At 40.3% G+C, this 14827-nt stretch overlaps 1 protein-coding gene across 1 annotated transcript in view; it reads right to left on the bottom strand.

Annotated features, from left to right (window-relative positions):
* plxna4 (plexin A4) overlaps positions 1 to 14827 on the bottom strand; it is a 231693-nt gene that overhangs the window by 174689 nt on the left and 42177 nt on the right. The window lies entirely within an intron of this gene.

Genomic DNA, 14827 nt, shown 5'->3' with positions numbered 1-14827 from the left:
AAACGGCAGTAATGGCCTAACGAGAGGAGATCTGAAGAGCCAAACCAGATGGAATGGCCATAACCACGTGTCTGCCTGGCTTTCTCACAGATTTGTTAGCCAAACAGACACACAGACAGATATTTATGAAAAAGACAAAATGAACATAGCAATGTCAAAATGAGACTAGGAGATGCCATTTATTCTCCACCTCAGTCCTCTTTTTTCTTTCCTTTATTGCCATATTACATATTTAATCCATATTTCTCCTAGTTTTTTTCCAAATACTTTTTTTTCCTGATTGATATTCAGCACATTCAGTGACTAAGCTTTTTATACCCTTCATTCTGTGCTGAGGGCTTAACTTTAATGAAAGGGGAGAAGTTGATTACATATGGGGAGCAGAAACTAGGCCTCCTTCTCCAGGGAGGACTGTAGTAGACGAGATGCTGTGTGGAGTTGTAGTCAACAATGAAAGCAGACAGAGGAAAGGATAGGGCTGTGGGTTATGTGCATTGGAGTGTCCTTGGAAGTCAAATTTCCCTCGGTGCCCAAGTGTCAGGAATCAAGGACATGGTGACAGGGATAAAAAATATCCATTATGCTAGCTTTTTTGGAGAATTCAGACAGGTGAAACTGACACACACTAAAACGCACATACACATGCCTCTGTCTGCATGAAACTGACACACAACTCCACACAGAGATACAATGCTACTGTGGTGGCTATCACAGCAGAGAGCTTTAACTGGACCAAGGCTGTGCCAGTTGATACTATGATGGTAAATAATATTTTGATAGATACAAGAACACAACATTTGCCTCTTATTTTTATCCCATTTCTTGCAGAGCGACTTAATACAATCATTTCCCCTTCTAACCTTGGTCTAGTGTAGTTGTTTTTATGATTGTTTACTTGTTTTGAGCCACACTGGAAGGACAACACAGGAAATCAACTACAGAGACTTTACTCAAACTCATCTGCCAACTTTTCTCACATCACGCTGGGATCACCGTGCTTTTTATTGGACTTCTGATTAGAGCAATGGATGTTTATGAGGACTGCACCCTTCAAATAATCAACCACTTGTGCATTCAGAGGGTCTGTTTTGTTATCAGTGTTAAACAAACCATGAGTCCAGTCTTACAGCAGGGATGAATATCAAGCAGGAAGGAAATGGCACTTGCTGAGAGATAAGAGTGAAGGAAAGCTAAAGCGAGACAAGGGTGTGCCAGAGTGGTGACTGACTCTCGTGTTCAAGAGTGTCATTAAAACTGTCTGTGTTTGTGTCTGTGGGCACTAGTGATTCTGGGAGCAGGGGATTGTGCTTTCTTGCACAATACTTTTGCACTGAATCTTTCATTACTTGAAACTGGCAGATAAGACGTGGTGGTGAGCAATCTTTAGGCCTTGCTTTGCCAAAATGTATTGCATTTATTTTTATGTGATTTAAAAGCTGCTTGTTGCCATGATTTTCTGCCATTTTAGGATGTCTGATGCACCACAAAAGTCAGTTATGTAGTGTTAGGACAGACACCACATTAGTTGACGTGTAACTATATGTGTCTGCGTAAGAATAAGTTTCAGTAAAGGGGAAGCATGACTGAACATGGGGAAAAGAAGAGGAGGAGCCACACCATTGGCTGAGATAGGCAATGATAAAAGGTCCTTGTCTAGACAGTCATGAGACCTTAAATAAACTCAAAGCGCACGCATTAATTTTCTTACAGACTGAGATTTCAACAGTCTTATAAGTTTATCTACAGTCATGGATTTGCCATGGATCCAATAATAGACTAATAGACTGCGTAATAGACTGTGCAAAGTCAACATCTACTGAATCTCAGGCTACGACTCAAGTTAAAGTACAGCAATTGAACGACATCAGTGCAAGTTGTGTTGCTACATTCACAAAGCCAAGGAGGAGAATGTGGACCCATTCTTGACTCAGGAACAGAGGACAACTTAGGATGACACTGATGCAAAGAAATCTTGAGGTTGTAGAGAACACAAACATACCTGTCACACTGATCATTGTGTTATTTCATGCTGCGTTCCTGATAATTGTTCAGTACTTCTAAGTATTAGCAGCATTGATACAATGAGATGCTTAGCTTACATTTCTGACATAACCAGGATTTTGTCCTCAATTCTCTTTGGTCACAAGAACTGGCTTTACTGGGATAGGCTCCAGCATCTCTGTGACCCTCTCAAGGTTTAAGCGATTCAGAAAATGAATGAATGAATGAATGAATGAATGAATAATCTCCCTTACTGTGTGACATAACACAAGCATGTTTTTTACCTACAAAAGTAGAAATCTCTACATTCTCTAATCTTTCATGCTCCACATCACCATCTAAAAACCAACATTTTAGAAAACTCATAATTTTCAGCCAATTCTGTCTTATTCCTAAAAACAAGTGTTTCTAACTGCAGATTGGCAATTATCATTCTGTGTGTGCAGTGAGGAGCAAAAAAATCCCATAATCCCCTGGGAGCGCTGGTGTAGCTGAGATAAAAATCCACTTATTAAGGTCTATGTTGAGGACGGGAAAAAGAAAGGGTGATATGAGGTGATGAAAGGAAAAGAGAAGACTGTAGGATAGGTGTGCAAGATTACATGTTAATGTGTCTTTGTGCCTCTGCTGTTCTACTGCCTTTTCTCAAATCTCTCCCAGCATTCCTCTCTTAGTCTCACTTTATCCTTCCATCACATTTATTTACTGTTTCACTCTCTCTCATTTTCCGTATTTGCTGGCATTGTGTCTATGAAGCAGCCTGGCAACATTATTTCAAAGACTTGATGTCAGACAGACAGATCTAGGGACCATTTTAAAGATGTTTATATGTGCATCTACTTATTGGGCAACAGAGTGTAATCTTTATCACATTTCTGACACCACTGCAGCTACATTAGCGAGTGCATGCCCATGTGTGTTATGTGTGTCTGTGAGATGAGTAGGAGGAAAAGCTGAGCAATATAAGAATGTGCAAATATACCAAAACAAATAAACAAACAGGTGCTGGGAGATGCAGCTGATGTTTGCAAGGCACTTAATACATGGGGAGGCTAACAGAGGCTTTGAAACACAACACAGAATATAACAACATGGGCATATAAACACATGGAAAAGACCCATTATTCACAAATGCTTTCCTATCACATCTAACGGCAGTGTCTGCAGGTTATTACATCCATGTATCCACTTCCATTAACAGTCTCAGTCACAGTCCTTTCTTTGCAGTTAAGGTAGTTACACAGTGCAGCCTAGTCTAGTTTTTCCACCCTGTCTTGCTCCTAGCATCTACCGCAGGGAGGAGAGAGGATGACCCAGTTGTGATGCACACTGCAGAGAGAGCAAGCAATGGAGAAAGGAAGCAATGAGAGAGAAAGGAAAAGGTGTGTGGGGGCACTAGTTGCCCCAAGAGATCTATGGTGAGCAATGATTGGCTACAAGCATGTGGGAAAGGAAGTAGTGAGACAAGGAGGGGCAGCAGAGGGCTCACCTGCAGTGGTGTGTCCTCTATGCAGGCACACACTCAGCTATAAATCACAGAGACTAGAAAAAGTGAGGAAAGGCAGAGAAGCACAAGATAGAATGCAGTAAAGACTGGAAAAACAAACAGCTTCTAGTAACTCTAACATTCTGGAGTTACTGTCAAAACATGGGTGTTACATGTATTGAAACAGATTAGATATTGGCAGAAAAATCGACCCATTTCACCCAGGTATCCACAAATACAACCATTATTCACATTGTTGCTCATCATGAAACATTACTGCTAACAGTAAATAATAAACATTGAAGTAGATTGTTTATTTCTAGCCCATTTTAAAAGCTCCTTTTGGGTGCCCCAGTATAAATCTGTGCCTTGGAAGGTACTGATGTGAAATTACACTCTGGCCCTGGCAGGGTTACTGCTCGTCATCCATCTACTGGGCTACGTAGCAACAAACTGTGATTAGTTGCAGGACATTGTATTGATTTTCTACTGGTGGAGCACAAATTAACAACTGCCTTGCAATCATCTGGTACTTGCACACAGGCAAATGCCAACACAAGACAAAATTGAAATGATAATACACTATAACTTTATGAGAGTGCAACTACTATGAACATTCGCTATACTATTTAAGTAACAATAAAATCACATTTAGGAATTATTAATTATGTAGATACTCTATTACTTGACAGCATCAGTAATTAGTGCCAATTCAAGCACTTTTCTAACACAGAAAATTCTTAGGTGACAGCCATCTTTGACATAAAAAATATGTGTAAGTGTGTGCATGTGTGTGATAGAAAACTATGTTCCTATGTGGTTAAGCACTCAGTGCCTCATCGGTAGGGGACAAAGAATCAGAGGACCAAAGCCTGGACATAATTACATGCCTATTTGCAAGCTTGACACAGACTTGATATGGCTAAAGAATGTTAATAGTGGAGCTAATTAACTGAGTGAAGATATTTTGATTTTAAAAGTGAAATGGACAGGAGAGAGGCATGAATGCATGTGTTTCATGAATATGAATATATTAGAAAACCACAACTAAGCCATCATCCTAACTGGAAAATATCTATTTGGTGAAAGAAACAGAATGTGATACAAATTCTAAGGTCAAGGCTAATCATTATAAACATGTTTTTAACTTTTCATGTGATCGCAGGACAATTGTGAGTGCATGTTTCTTCACCTCACCATTTCACAAAAAAAAGAAGTATAGCTAACTCCAATAGCAATAATGAGTATAATCATCATTCCTTTCTCAATACTGGCATCTCAAGACACTTTCAGGTGTTGTCAATGCCAACAGTATCTCCCAGCAGGTTTAATAAATCACCACTCCTAGAGTGTTTTAAATTTTTTAATGTTTCATGTGATTACATTACAAACTCAAGCCTACATCTGCATCAAGCATTTTGGTTATTGAAGACACAACGTAAAGAGAGCCTGACTCAGTTGAACTTGCCTCTTACAGGCCCAATGCCTACTTGGCAAAGTCTTCCTCACAGAGCAGCTTGTAAACACATACAGGCTGCCAGTTTTTCTCACTGGACAGCAGTACAACAACATGTTAATTAGAACGGAGAGAGGAAGACTAATATGGAACTGTTTTTAACTACAAATTTAGAACTAAAAGGAAGGAAATGCTAGGTTTGTTCCTAATGCTTAAGTCATCAGTCACTAGTTTATCCAATTTAGTTATTTACCCCAACCTAAAATGACTTCCCTTTCAGGTATGCATATCTTACACAGCTAGGACTAAATTCTAATTCTCTACTAGCTGAGACACTGATGAACAAGGTGCATAGATGTTTAACTAGCTGAGCCACAAATTAAGCATTCACTGGCATCCCAAACCAACTCACATTTGCTTTGCTCACCGTGGTCTGGCAATGCTTAATAGGCATTTGCTTGGAATAGAGGTTTTGTGAGTGTGTATAGACCAAAATTGCTTTGATACATGACTAGATCAGGTTTATTAAAAATTCCATGTGATACACTCCAGACAGACAGTAGTAGGACTGGATACAGTGCATTTGGTTTTACAGGTATCCATGGTACATCTATGTCACATACACAGCCAGAAGACTTGTACTCTTACAGACTCAAAACATGGCAGGATTGCCATCTATCTATGCCAAAACATGGAAAATAGCATTATCTATTACTAGTTCTCTTATATGAACCCTTTCCATGACAGTGGGTAGTTTGGTGATTTGACCATGCATCTAAGATGGATGATTTCACAAAAAAGTACCGTGTGATTTACAAAACATCAGACACCTGTCATCTTTTTCATGAAGCAGGATTAAAAAGTTAATAAGGCAGCTTCAGGTTTACCCCCAGGGTTTTCAGTGTCACAAAGATAGTTCACTTTTTACTGGTGTAAATTGCATTGATAACGTATGTATCCTGCAGGTCTAACCTACTCTGGTGCAGGTTATGTTTGAGATAGTGGATCAAAACATGTAAGAGCATAACCAACTGACCATTAGCCTATTCGCCTGGAAGCTGATATAACATGCAATCTTAAAACAGAGACTGATTATAGCACACAAGCTTTGGACTTGTTACATCTGTTTGAAGTCCACTTACCGGTTTGAATTCTGCATTCATTCTTTACTTTCCCAGACTGTTGAACAGCACTAGGGATGCAGCTGGAAGAATAATACTTACATGTTTACACAAGTAAACTACATAACACTGATAAACAATGTTAGAATTGTGATCATAGCCCTAAAACATAGGCTTTGGTGGGTAATGGAAAGTTAACCATGGTTTATCATTTCATGACGGCAGTCCCAGTTCCTACTCTCACCAGTAGATTATTTTGAGGCAAGGCATCCCCATTCTACTTATTATCTTATTGACTAGTGCCAATGACAGAGGAGTCTGTCACATCAAATTAAACATTTTATGTTAAAACATTAGACAAACCACCCACAGAAAAAGATCTTAAAAGTGACAGATGCAAATAACACTTAGACTAAAAGATTCCATGTCGGCCCATTGATTTGTTTACAGCATGTCTCCAGACCTTGACTCATCCTTCTCAGCAGCCAATCTCATCTTAAACCTGAGCCAACAACAGATCAGAGTCAACTACAGTTCAAACTGCCAGGAAACGAAAAGATCAGACAGAAGTTAGTCATTTTCTCTTTCCAACTTCTCTGTTGGTTCAAGCTTTCAACTCCACGTATGCACTGTAGAGAATAGCCACTCAAATCACTCACAGCTCAATAGGCTGCCACATACTGGTACTCTTCTCAATAGGTGCAGACGCACGAAAGTGAAATGAACATCAAACTCTATTTCACCACTTTCACCCTCTCCTCCTATCAGGCTGTCTCCCTTTACCCTTTCTAGACATTCTCTCCATCTCAGTAGTTTTCACCCATCATTCTTATTCAGCAATGTTGCCCTCTACTGTGTCTCTCTGCTGAGTTTTCTCTTCTGTAGCTCTTCACCCAGTCTCGTCCTGCTTCCCATTTCATAAAAGATCTGTGCAAGTAATGTGAAAAAAAACTGCAACACTCATGTGTGAATACTAATTCAATTTTGCAGGAAGGTGGGAAAAACATTACAAATATCCAGCAGCGCAACACTGACTTGACATTCTGAGTTAGTTCAATTTCACTCTAAGCGCTGTTGAAGCTGATCAGTAACTCAGAACAATCTAAACAGCACCTTGGCTGTAGCATAACATAGAACATGATTCATTGCTGGAGGCTTACCTTAGTGACAAACTACAGCAATACAGGAGCTCAAAGTATTGGAGTGTGGCTGTGTGTGTGCATGCTCGTGCAAACATAGTGTCAACCTGCAGTGAAACAGCTGGTTACCAAGGTTGGTTGTATGTGTGACTGTGTGTGTGCTGTTGCCCTGCTCAGCCTCAGGCAGTTCATCAATTATAAAGGAGCTCTGGAAAGGAAGGATAAGGCCAAGATACAGCAATGGCATCTATAAATACACACCTGAATGACACGCATGAGGTGAACAGCTATTTTTGCATAGCATCACATATGCACACACATGTGAAGGTTGACAGGCAAACACAGTGAATGTACCACAATGTCATTTGCCATACCAGGGCACTTTGTGTATCTGTTGAGTCAGGAAGCTCCAGAGTATCCTGGCCGCTCTGCCACCTGAGCACTATGTGATACTCTGTCTAAATCAGAGGCACGATTGGTTTCCTCCTCTTACGTTATGTGTTTTATCAACTCAACAGAGTGTCTCTGTAAATGGCCAAATGGAAAAGTTGAGAGTTTGTGTACTTGTAAATTACGTAATGGTGTGGAAGACATGGACTATCAGTTCCTTGGCCTCTTACTTACTGCTTTTACTTAACTTTTTTCCTCTAGCCTTTCAAGTTATTCTTGATAATTTAGCTCTCAGTTTCATCCATCCATTACTGCTTCTCCCTTAACAATACCACACGTCAAACATTTAATCTGTGAACACTATATCCCTCTCTGTACCTCTCCATCTGTCTTCGCTCTTACTCCATCATGCATCCATCCATTCATCGGTCTCTTTTCATCTCGTCACCTCACAAACCATGCCCAGTTTATCTTTTCTTTTCTTCTCTCTGTTTGGCTTCCATAACATACCTATTCTTGAGTATAAATACATACATTAAAGTATAAAGTCTATTAAAACATTCTTCCTCCTGACTCTTGCCCAGTTTGACTCCCTGGCAAATGATAATGTTTTGTTTATTGGCAAATATTGCTGGGATTGTAAACATACAAGGCAAGCACTACCTTCAGATGCTGTTCCAGGCCATTACTGGACTTCACTTCTCATTTCAGTGCTATCCTGCACAGAATTTACTAATATGTGTATCAAGAGATTCATATGCAAGTACTGCACAGATACACACAGACTTCTACCAGTTTCACTAATTTGGAGGAGGAATTTCACTTTGGAGAGAGGCCTGAGAATATATTGTGCACTATGCAATTACCAGAGGATGATGTATGAGAAACAATTGACAAGAAACAATGGTGCAAAGAGAGAAGATGCGTGCAGTGAAGGGGGAAGCAGGAACAGCCAGGGGATTCCCATTGACTCATTCCCCTTGACATGCCTCAATATCTATATAGCAAATAACTGAGCACAGGAGAGCAAAGCTGGTAAGCAGACAGATAGACAACAATACAAACGCAGTAATGTGTTGCTCTGTCAGTCTTAAACCTGTCAGGTGGACAGCACCTGTCATTGAACATTAGCCTTCTACCAGAACAAATCATTGTTTAATGAGCATCCAGTCCATTTTGTCATAACATCTACAATGTGAGCCACTAGAGTGAGCTTAAATGTATCATAGTGTCTCTCTTCTGCAAGATGCCTACTATACATTCCGTCCTATGCGCGTGGAGCAGTCTGTGCTACCATGGCAACTCGCGACTGAACATGCTTTAGTATGTGTTGCTGAGCTAGCTGGTGTAGCTGGAGCAGCAACACACACACACACACACACGGTTCCAAAGCAACTAGAAAGACTGCTGAGGAATACTTAACAGCGCGGCAGCGCTGACATCTGAATGTGTGAAAATACAGCAACCTCTGAACGGTCAACCAGTGGGGTTATAAATGCATCTGGTCAGTGTGATCCCAGAGTGTGTAGATGTGTGCACCTATGTTAAAGACGAAAGTGTGTAGAGGGTTTACATCACACCACTTTCTACACACAGACATGCACATAATGCCTGCCCTTCCTAAAGCATATTTCATCATTAGCTCTAAGCAGTTAATCCTCTGCTCCACTGACCACGGCTCAGCTCAGCCCATTTCAATAATCTGCATCTGGGGCTAACCAACCCATCATACACACACATGCACAGACAAGCACACCGCACATACTAAACAAGGACACAATCAACCCACAAAACATATGGGACTGGTCCAGAGCAATAAATATCTCAAGTAAAAGCTCTCACACCCGCTCGTATTGTACGTCTATCCATCTGTAATCTTTGGTGCCAACAGAGAAGGCAGTTTGCAGAATTGCTCCTGTTTATTACAAAGGGAAAGCCAATTAATCGCAACTATTATAAATTCATGAGATAATAACTGAACATGTATATTTATCAAAGAGCATAGAAAATTCTGCTATCTGAATACATGTGAATGCTTGTTTTAAAGGCTGCTCATCAAATTCATTATACCAAGCAGTCCATTTGTCTTGCCTATCCTCATAAGGAGACAAATTAATTGTTCCAGTCTTTGCTGATACAAGTGGAACAATATATTAATTCAGTCTTCTCTTTAATCTTACCTTTTCATCATGCTTTTCCAAACATTTGTACAACTCACAAATTTCCAATATAAGCAATATGGTATAGTGTTAAAGACTTTGGGACCATGAGAATCTTAGTTAAGACAAACAGCTGACATGACACAGTGATTTATAAAAATAAAATGAAAGTAAATTGCCTGTTTGTGATGAGCAGGGCAGAAAAGAGCTTCAGAAAGGCAAATAATTACTGCAAATGAAGAGAGGGGTGATGACACAAGAGAAAATAGGTTTTGGGTGTACAGTATGATAAATGAGTAAGTATGAAACTACAACACTGACAAAGGCTGGTAATGAGTTAAAAGTGAGTTTGACCTTCGCCTTCCAGCAACAGACAGGAACCGTTCAGGCTTGGAATTGACTTGTTACTACCTGACTTATGCCTTCTCCTCAGACAAGTTTATGTCCTGTTCATGCTTTTCCCTCCAAGATGCTGCACTGTAGTAACTCAAAATAACAATGCCTATTGTTTTTTCTTCCTCTTCTTTTTTATTTATCTGACTTGAATGATTGAAAGTGATGCCAGTGTGTAAAGGTGAATGAAAGCTCATAACCCAACACCCTGCTCTTTGCCTTTTGCCAAATATTAACATATGTTTTCTGGAGAAGAAAACATAAAGAGAAAGATTTTCCTGTCCTCTCTCATTCTGCAACACCATTCCTAAATGTACTTTTATATTAGTGTAATAATGTGCATAAACTGACAAACTAGAGCGCTGAAGCACATCCTGAGGTTCTTCAACTTCACTTGCTTTGCGCTACATGCCTTGTCCATTTTTGAGCCAAGTTCAAGGTTAGCTGCTCATTGTATTGAGCGCCAATGCTCCCCCATTGGGATGGACAGAGGCGAGATGCATTAGCACCTCTGCAGGGGGCCCTCAATCTCATCTCTTCGATCTATTTCTCTCCATGTCCTCTCTCTGTACCTTCCTCATTCCTTCTTGTCCATCTCTCCCATAACCTCATGGAAGTCCCTGACCATCCTTTGTCCAGCAGTCCTCTGGTGTGTGGGTGTACATGTTCAGCGATGCATGCATATGTGCTTATCACTGTACAGGCAATCATGTGCAAGGTGTGAGTATCATGCATAAGTGTCCACACAAATGTGTATCTCTCATGCTAATGTGAAGCACAGCCAGATGACCATAAACTAAATCAAAGCCTGCAGGGGGGTTAAGGCTTTCCCCTTGACCTGCTGCTGTGCACTGACCTGCAGTAAATGGGTTTAAACCTTACCCTGCCACAGCCTTTTATCTCCATCTCCTTCTTAAGCCACAGACCAACGCACACACAAACTGACCGACAGACAGGCTGACAGAAGCCATATGGTCCATTCACTTCCAATGGCAGGAGGTAGCCATCAAAGAGCTCTCAGAGCAACTCCACTCAGCCATGGACAGAAAAGCAGAGGGTGGGAAAGAGATGAAGAGCAAGGCAGGGGGAAATTATGAGGAGAGGGCAAACAGAGGTGGATAAAGTGAGTGGAAGCAAAGACATAAGTGGAGAAAGAGATAGGAAGTATGGTTAGGGGCAGAGAAAGAGAGACATCCTATCAGTTCAAGAGCTTCAGAGAAAGGCTTTAAAAAGACATGGGGACGTGAATATCATATAAAACCTGTGTGTTGTGATTTGAGAGTCACTAAAGGCCCACCCATAGTTACAGCTATGGCAGTGAACTGATTCAAGCACAGACTCAACAGCACAGCCTGTTTTATGTTGACAACAGGGACTTAAGATAATGACAGCAGGCAGCATCAGAAAAATATTCCACAAAGGCTTTTATTTTATGTATGTGTCTTGTACTTCCGTCAGTACTTTTCAGCACTTTGTAGGATTTGATTCATCATGTCACGGTCAGTGTGAGATAAGTGATTGGAACTAGTTATTCCTGATATTGATGGTCTTCACAAGCACACAAGTATGACAATGACTGAGGCTACTGTCAGATCTGAACACCCCAGCATATACTAACAAAATTTATTCTTACCCACATTATATAAAAACATTTCACAAGCAAATTGAATTTAACTGACTCAACTTCCTGCCAAGCTCAGTTTCATGATGTCATAAATGAAAGCCTGTAAACAATAACATTTAGCTCAGACAAAGACCATTTCATTAAAATGCCACCACTATGTATCTTTTACCGTAACGCCTGTATTTATTCAGGGTGACGTGTTACTCACAGGAATATAAATAACACTCAAAAATGGAAAGAGTGGAAGAGAGTGTGACAGAAGATTCAAGAGGGATGAAGGGAGAGAGGGTGGGAGAGGTAGACGGACTGAACAAGTAAGGTGGAGGAGTGTATATAAATCAACATCCATTAGTGGAGGGGTTATAAAGTCGCTGATGAAGGAGGTGGGCTGCAGCTCAGACCTTTTATTGTCTTGTTGTTGTCTTTTATTGCCTGTGATGTCATCTAATGGTATAGAGTTAACGACAGGGGAGGAGGAGTATGTACATGGGAGGGGTGGATGGGGTTGTAATGGGGCTGTGTGTGCATAGTTGTGTTGACATAGGATATTGATCACCCTTTGAAATAGATGGTGTGTCTGCTGTGTTTCTTTGTGTGCCTCTGCCTTAATGTACAATATGCAATATGCACACGTTCATTCACATTGAGTTTGCATAAAAACAATACAACAACCCTGCAGACATGATTTTCTTAAGTGCCAAAGTGTGGTTTTTAGAGAGACGTCTGGAGAGAGGCCAGGAGAAAAGAGAAACACATAAAGATTACCAGGGATAAAAATTTGCTTCCTCCTACAACAAAAACAATACAGAAAACAGCTTGTAATGCTTTTAACACTCACAGGCTAAAACTCATCATCACAGACAAGCACCAGGTATAAAACGATAATTTAATTTCCAGGTCCAAACATCTGCCAACATATCATTATCATTTCACAACATGAAACACAGTCTTATTCAACGTGCTACTATATGGAACATAAACAACAAACACAAGTAAGGGCCTTAATCAGCCATAACAAATGTATAAAAAACAATCCTGTGTGCCACATTGGCAGAAACAGGCAGTCAACACTCACTATTTATTTTGACCTCAGTTAAATTTTACTTCCCTTATGGTTGGGATGCAACAATGTAAGGAACACTGGTATGAGTCAGGCCTTGTTGACTAGTATCAGCAAATAAGATGACATTGACTTAGAACAGACAAATAGGTTAAGAGCCTCCCAGTGTATAATTACTAAGTGATTAATATGTTTCAGCTAGAAAAACAACTTATTTAATATCAGCCAGTTGTTTCTCATTTCTTAAACAATAGTCAGTTTACTAGAGAGTATAAAGATTGGAGTGTGGAAGAATGGTTAAAGGTCATCTGGTTTGATGAGTCCAGATTGACCTTCTTCCATTGTCATGGACGCATCAGGGTGAGAAGAGAGGCAGATGAAGTGATTACCCATGATGCCTAGTGCCTACAGTACAAGCCTGTGGGGGCAGTGTTATGATCTGGGGTTGCTTCAGTTGGTCTGGTTTAGGTTCAGTAACATTACATGCCCATAAAATGATGTTTAAAAAAAAAAGTTTAATTAATGTCTAAATGTTGTGATACTGCATACTCTTATCGAAAGAATGCCATGGCAAATGTGTGTGATGATCAAAGCCAAAGTCTGATGAAATATTAGAGTGTGGGACATTTGTTGCCCAGGATGTGTATATATTTACTTGTTTGGTCAAATGGCAAAAGGTCCATTTTAAAAATTGTACTGGTATTGGCCTGGAATTTCATTATCCATAAACTGTGCATCCATACTTTCTAGACTACTTCTGCCTACATACAAACTCAATCCCTACCTTTCAAACGGACTCTTAAAAATACTCTCAGTCGCTCCATCCTTGTCTCCTTCCTGCTCCCTGTGTAATGCTGTTTTCCCTTGGCCTGTGAGGCTCAGTGGCCTACCCACCACAGAATTGGTCTCAGTCATGGCCCGTCTGAGTGCGAGTGCAGAGCAGCTACGACCCTTCTATCACACCTAGCAGCAGTGCATCATCCCATTACCCAGTAAAAGGCTGCCACACAGGGAAGGGCAAGAGGTATGAGGGAGGTCTGAGGTAGAAGCCTCAACACGCAAAAACCCAGCTTATCCAGTGCTGTTTGACTCTGAGGGGACAAATCTTGTTTAGCTAAGGCTTTGCTAGGACACAGTGTGGCATGTTTTTCAGAACACAGACAGTGCTGGTCAAATATGTTCACAAATAGTACAAGATACATGGAGTTTTCTACAGGTTTTAACCTCCTAGACCCAGCAATGGGTTTTCTGTCCACATTTGCGGACAAGAGTTTCACAACTTTATACAAAAAAAGAAAAGAAAACTGTCCACCACAAAGGACATTCCATAAAAATTTTAAAAACTGCATCTGAAAAAACTGTTGCATCATGATGTTTCCAATATAGGCACTTATTTAATAAAAAAACAAAAAAAAGCTTGTACTTTGCTGACATTTCCTGGGTCTCAGGAGGTTAAGGAACTTAGAAAAAATTAGAGAAAGAAAGACAAGATTAATGTGTCAAAATATTTTCTTTGCATTGACAGTAGATATTATACTTACACAAATCATTTAATAAGTGATGTATTTCATTCTATTTTTATCTCAATTTGACTCAAGACAAAGATAAGAAACTTTGCCTGATCGATTCTGCAACATGCTGATCTGTGCTGTCTAGCAAGTTCTGCAACATGCTGATGTGTGCTTCAATCTGCCCCCAGGGCTCTGGATTTTCTACAAGTCCAAAGTGAAGGGAAAGTACAGCGGATACTCCTGATACTGGGTATATACAAGCGTATGTGTGATATATGGTGCAGCAGATGAGGAGGATGTTGAGAGATACCAGATAGGCTTGACTCTAGGAATAAAACCCCCCCAGAGGCTCTCCTGATCTCCCCTTCCTCAAAAAAACACACACACTCAAATACTCTCCACGGTGAAGTACACACTTCCTCTTTTGCCTCTTTCATACACACACACCTACAAATACAGCCGACTCAGCTAGTTTGCCTGAAAGTCA

Source organism: Sphaeramia orbicularis, chromosome 12 (assembly GCF_902148855.1).
Source record: "Sphaeramia orbicularis chromosome 12, fSphaOr1.1, whole genome shotgun sequence".
NCBI classification, from domain to species: Eukaryota; Metazoa; Chordata; class Actinopteri; order Kurtiformes; family Apogonidae; genus Sphaeramia; species Sphaeramia orbicularis.
The sequence above is the reverse complement of the archived record's forward strand: the minus strand, read 5'-3'. Positions and strand labels throughout refer to the sequence as shown.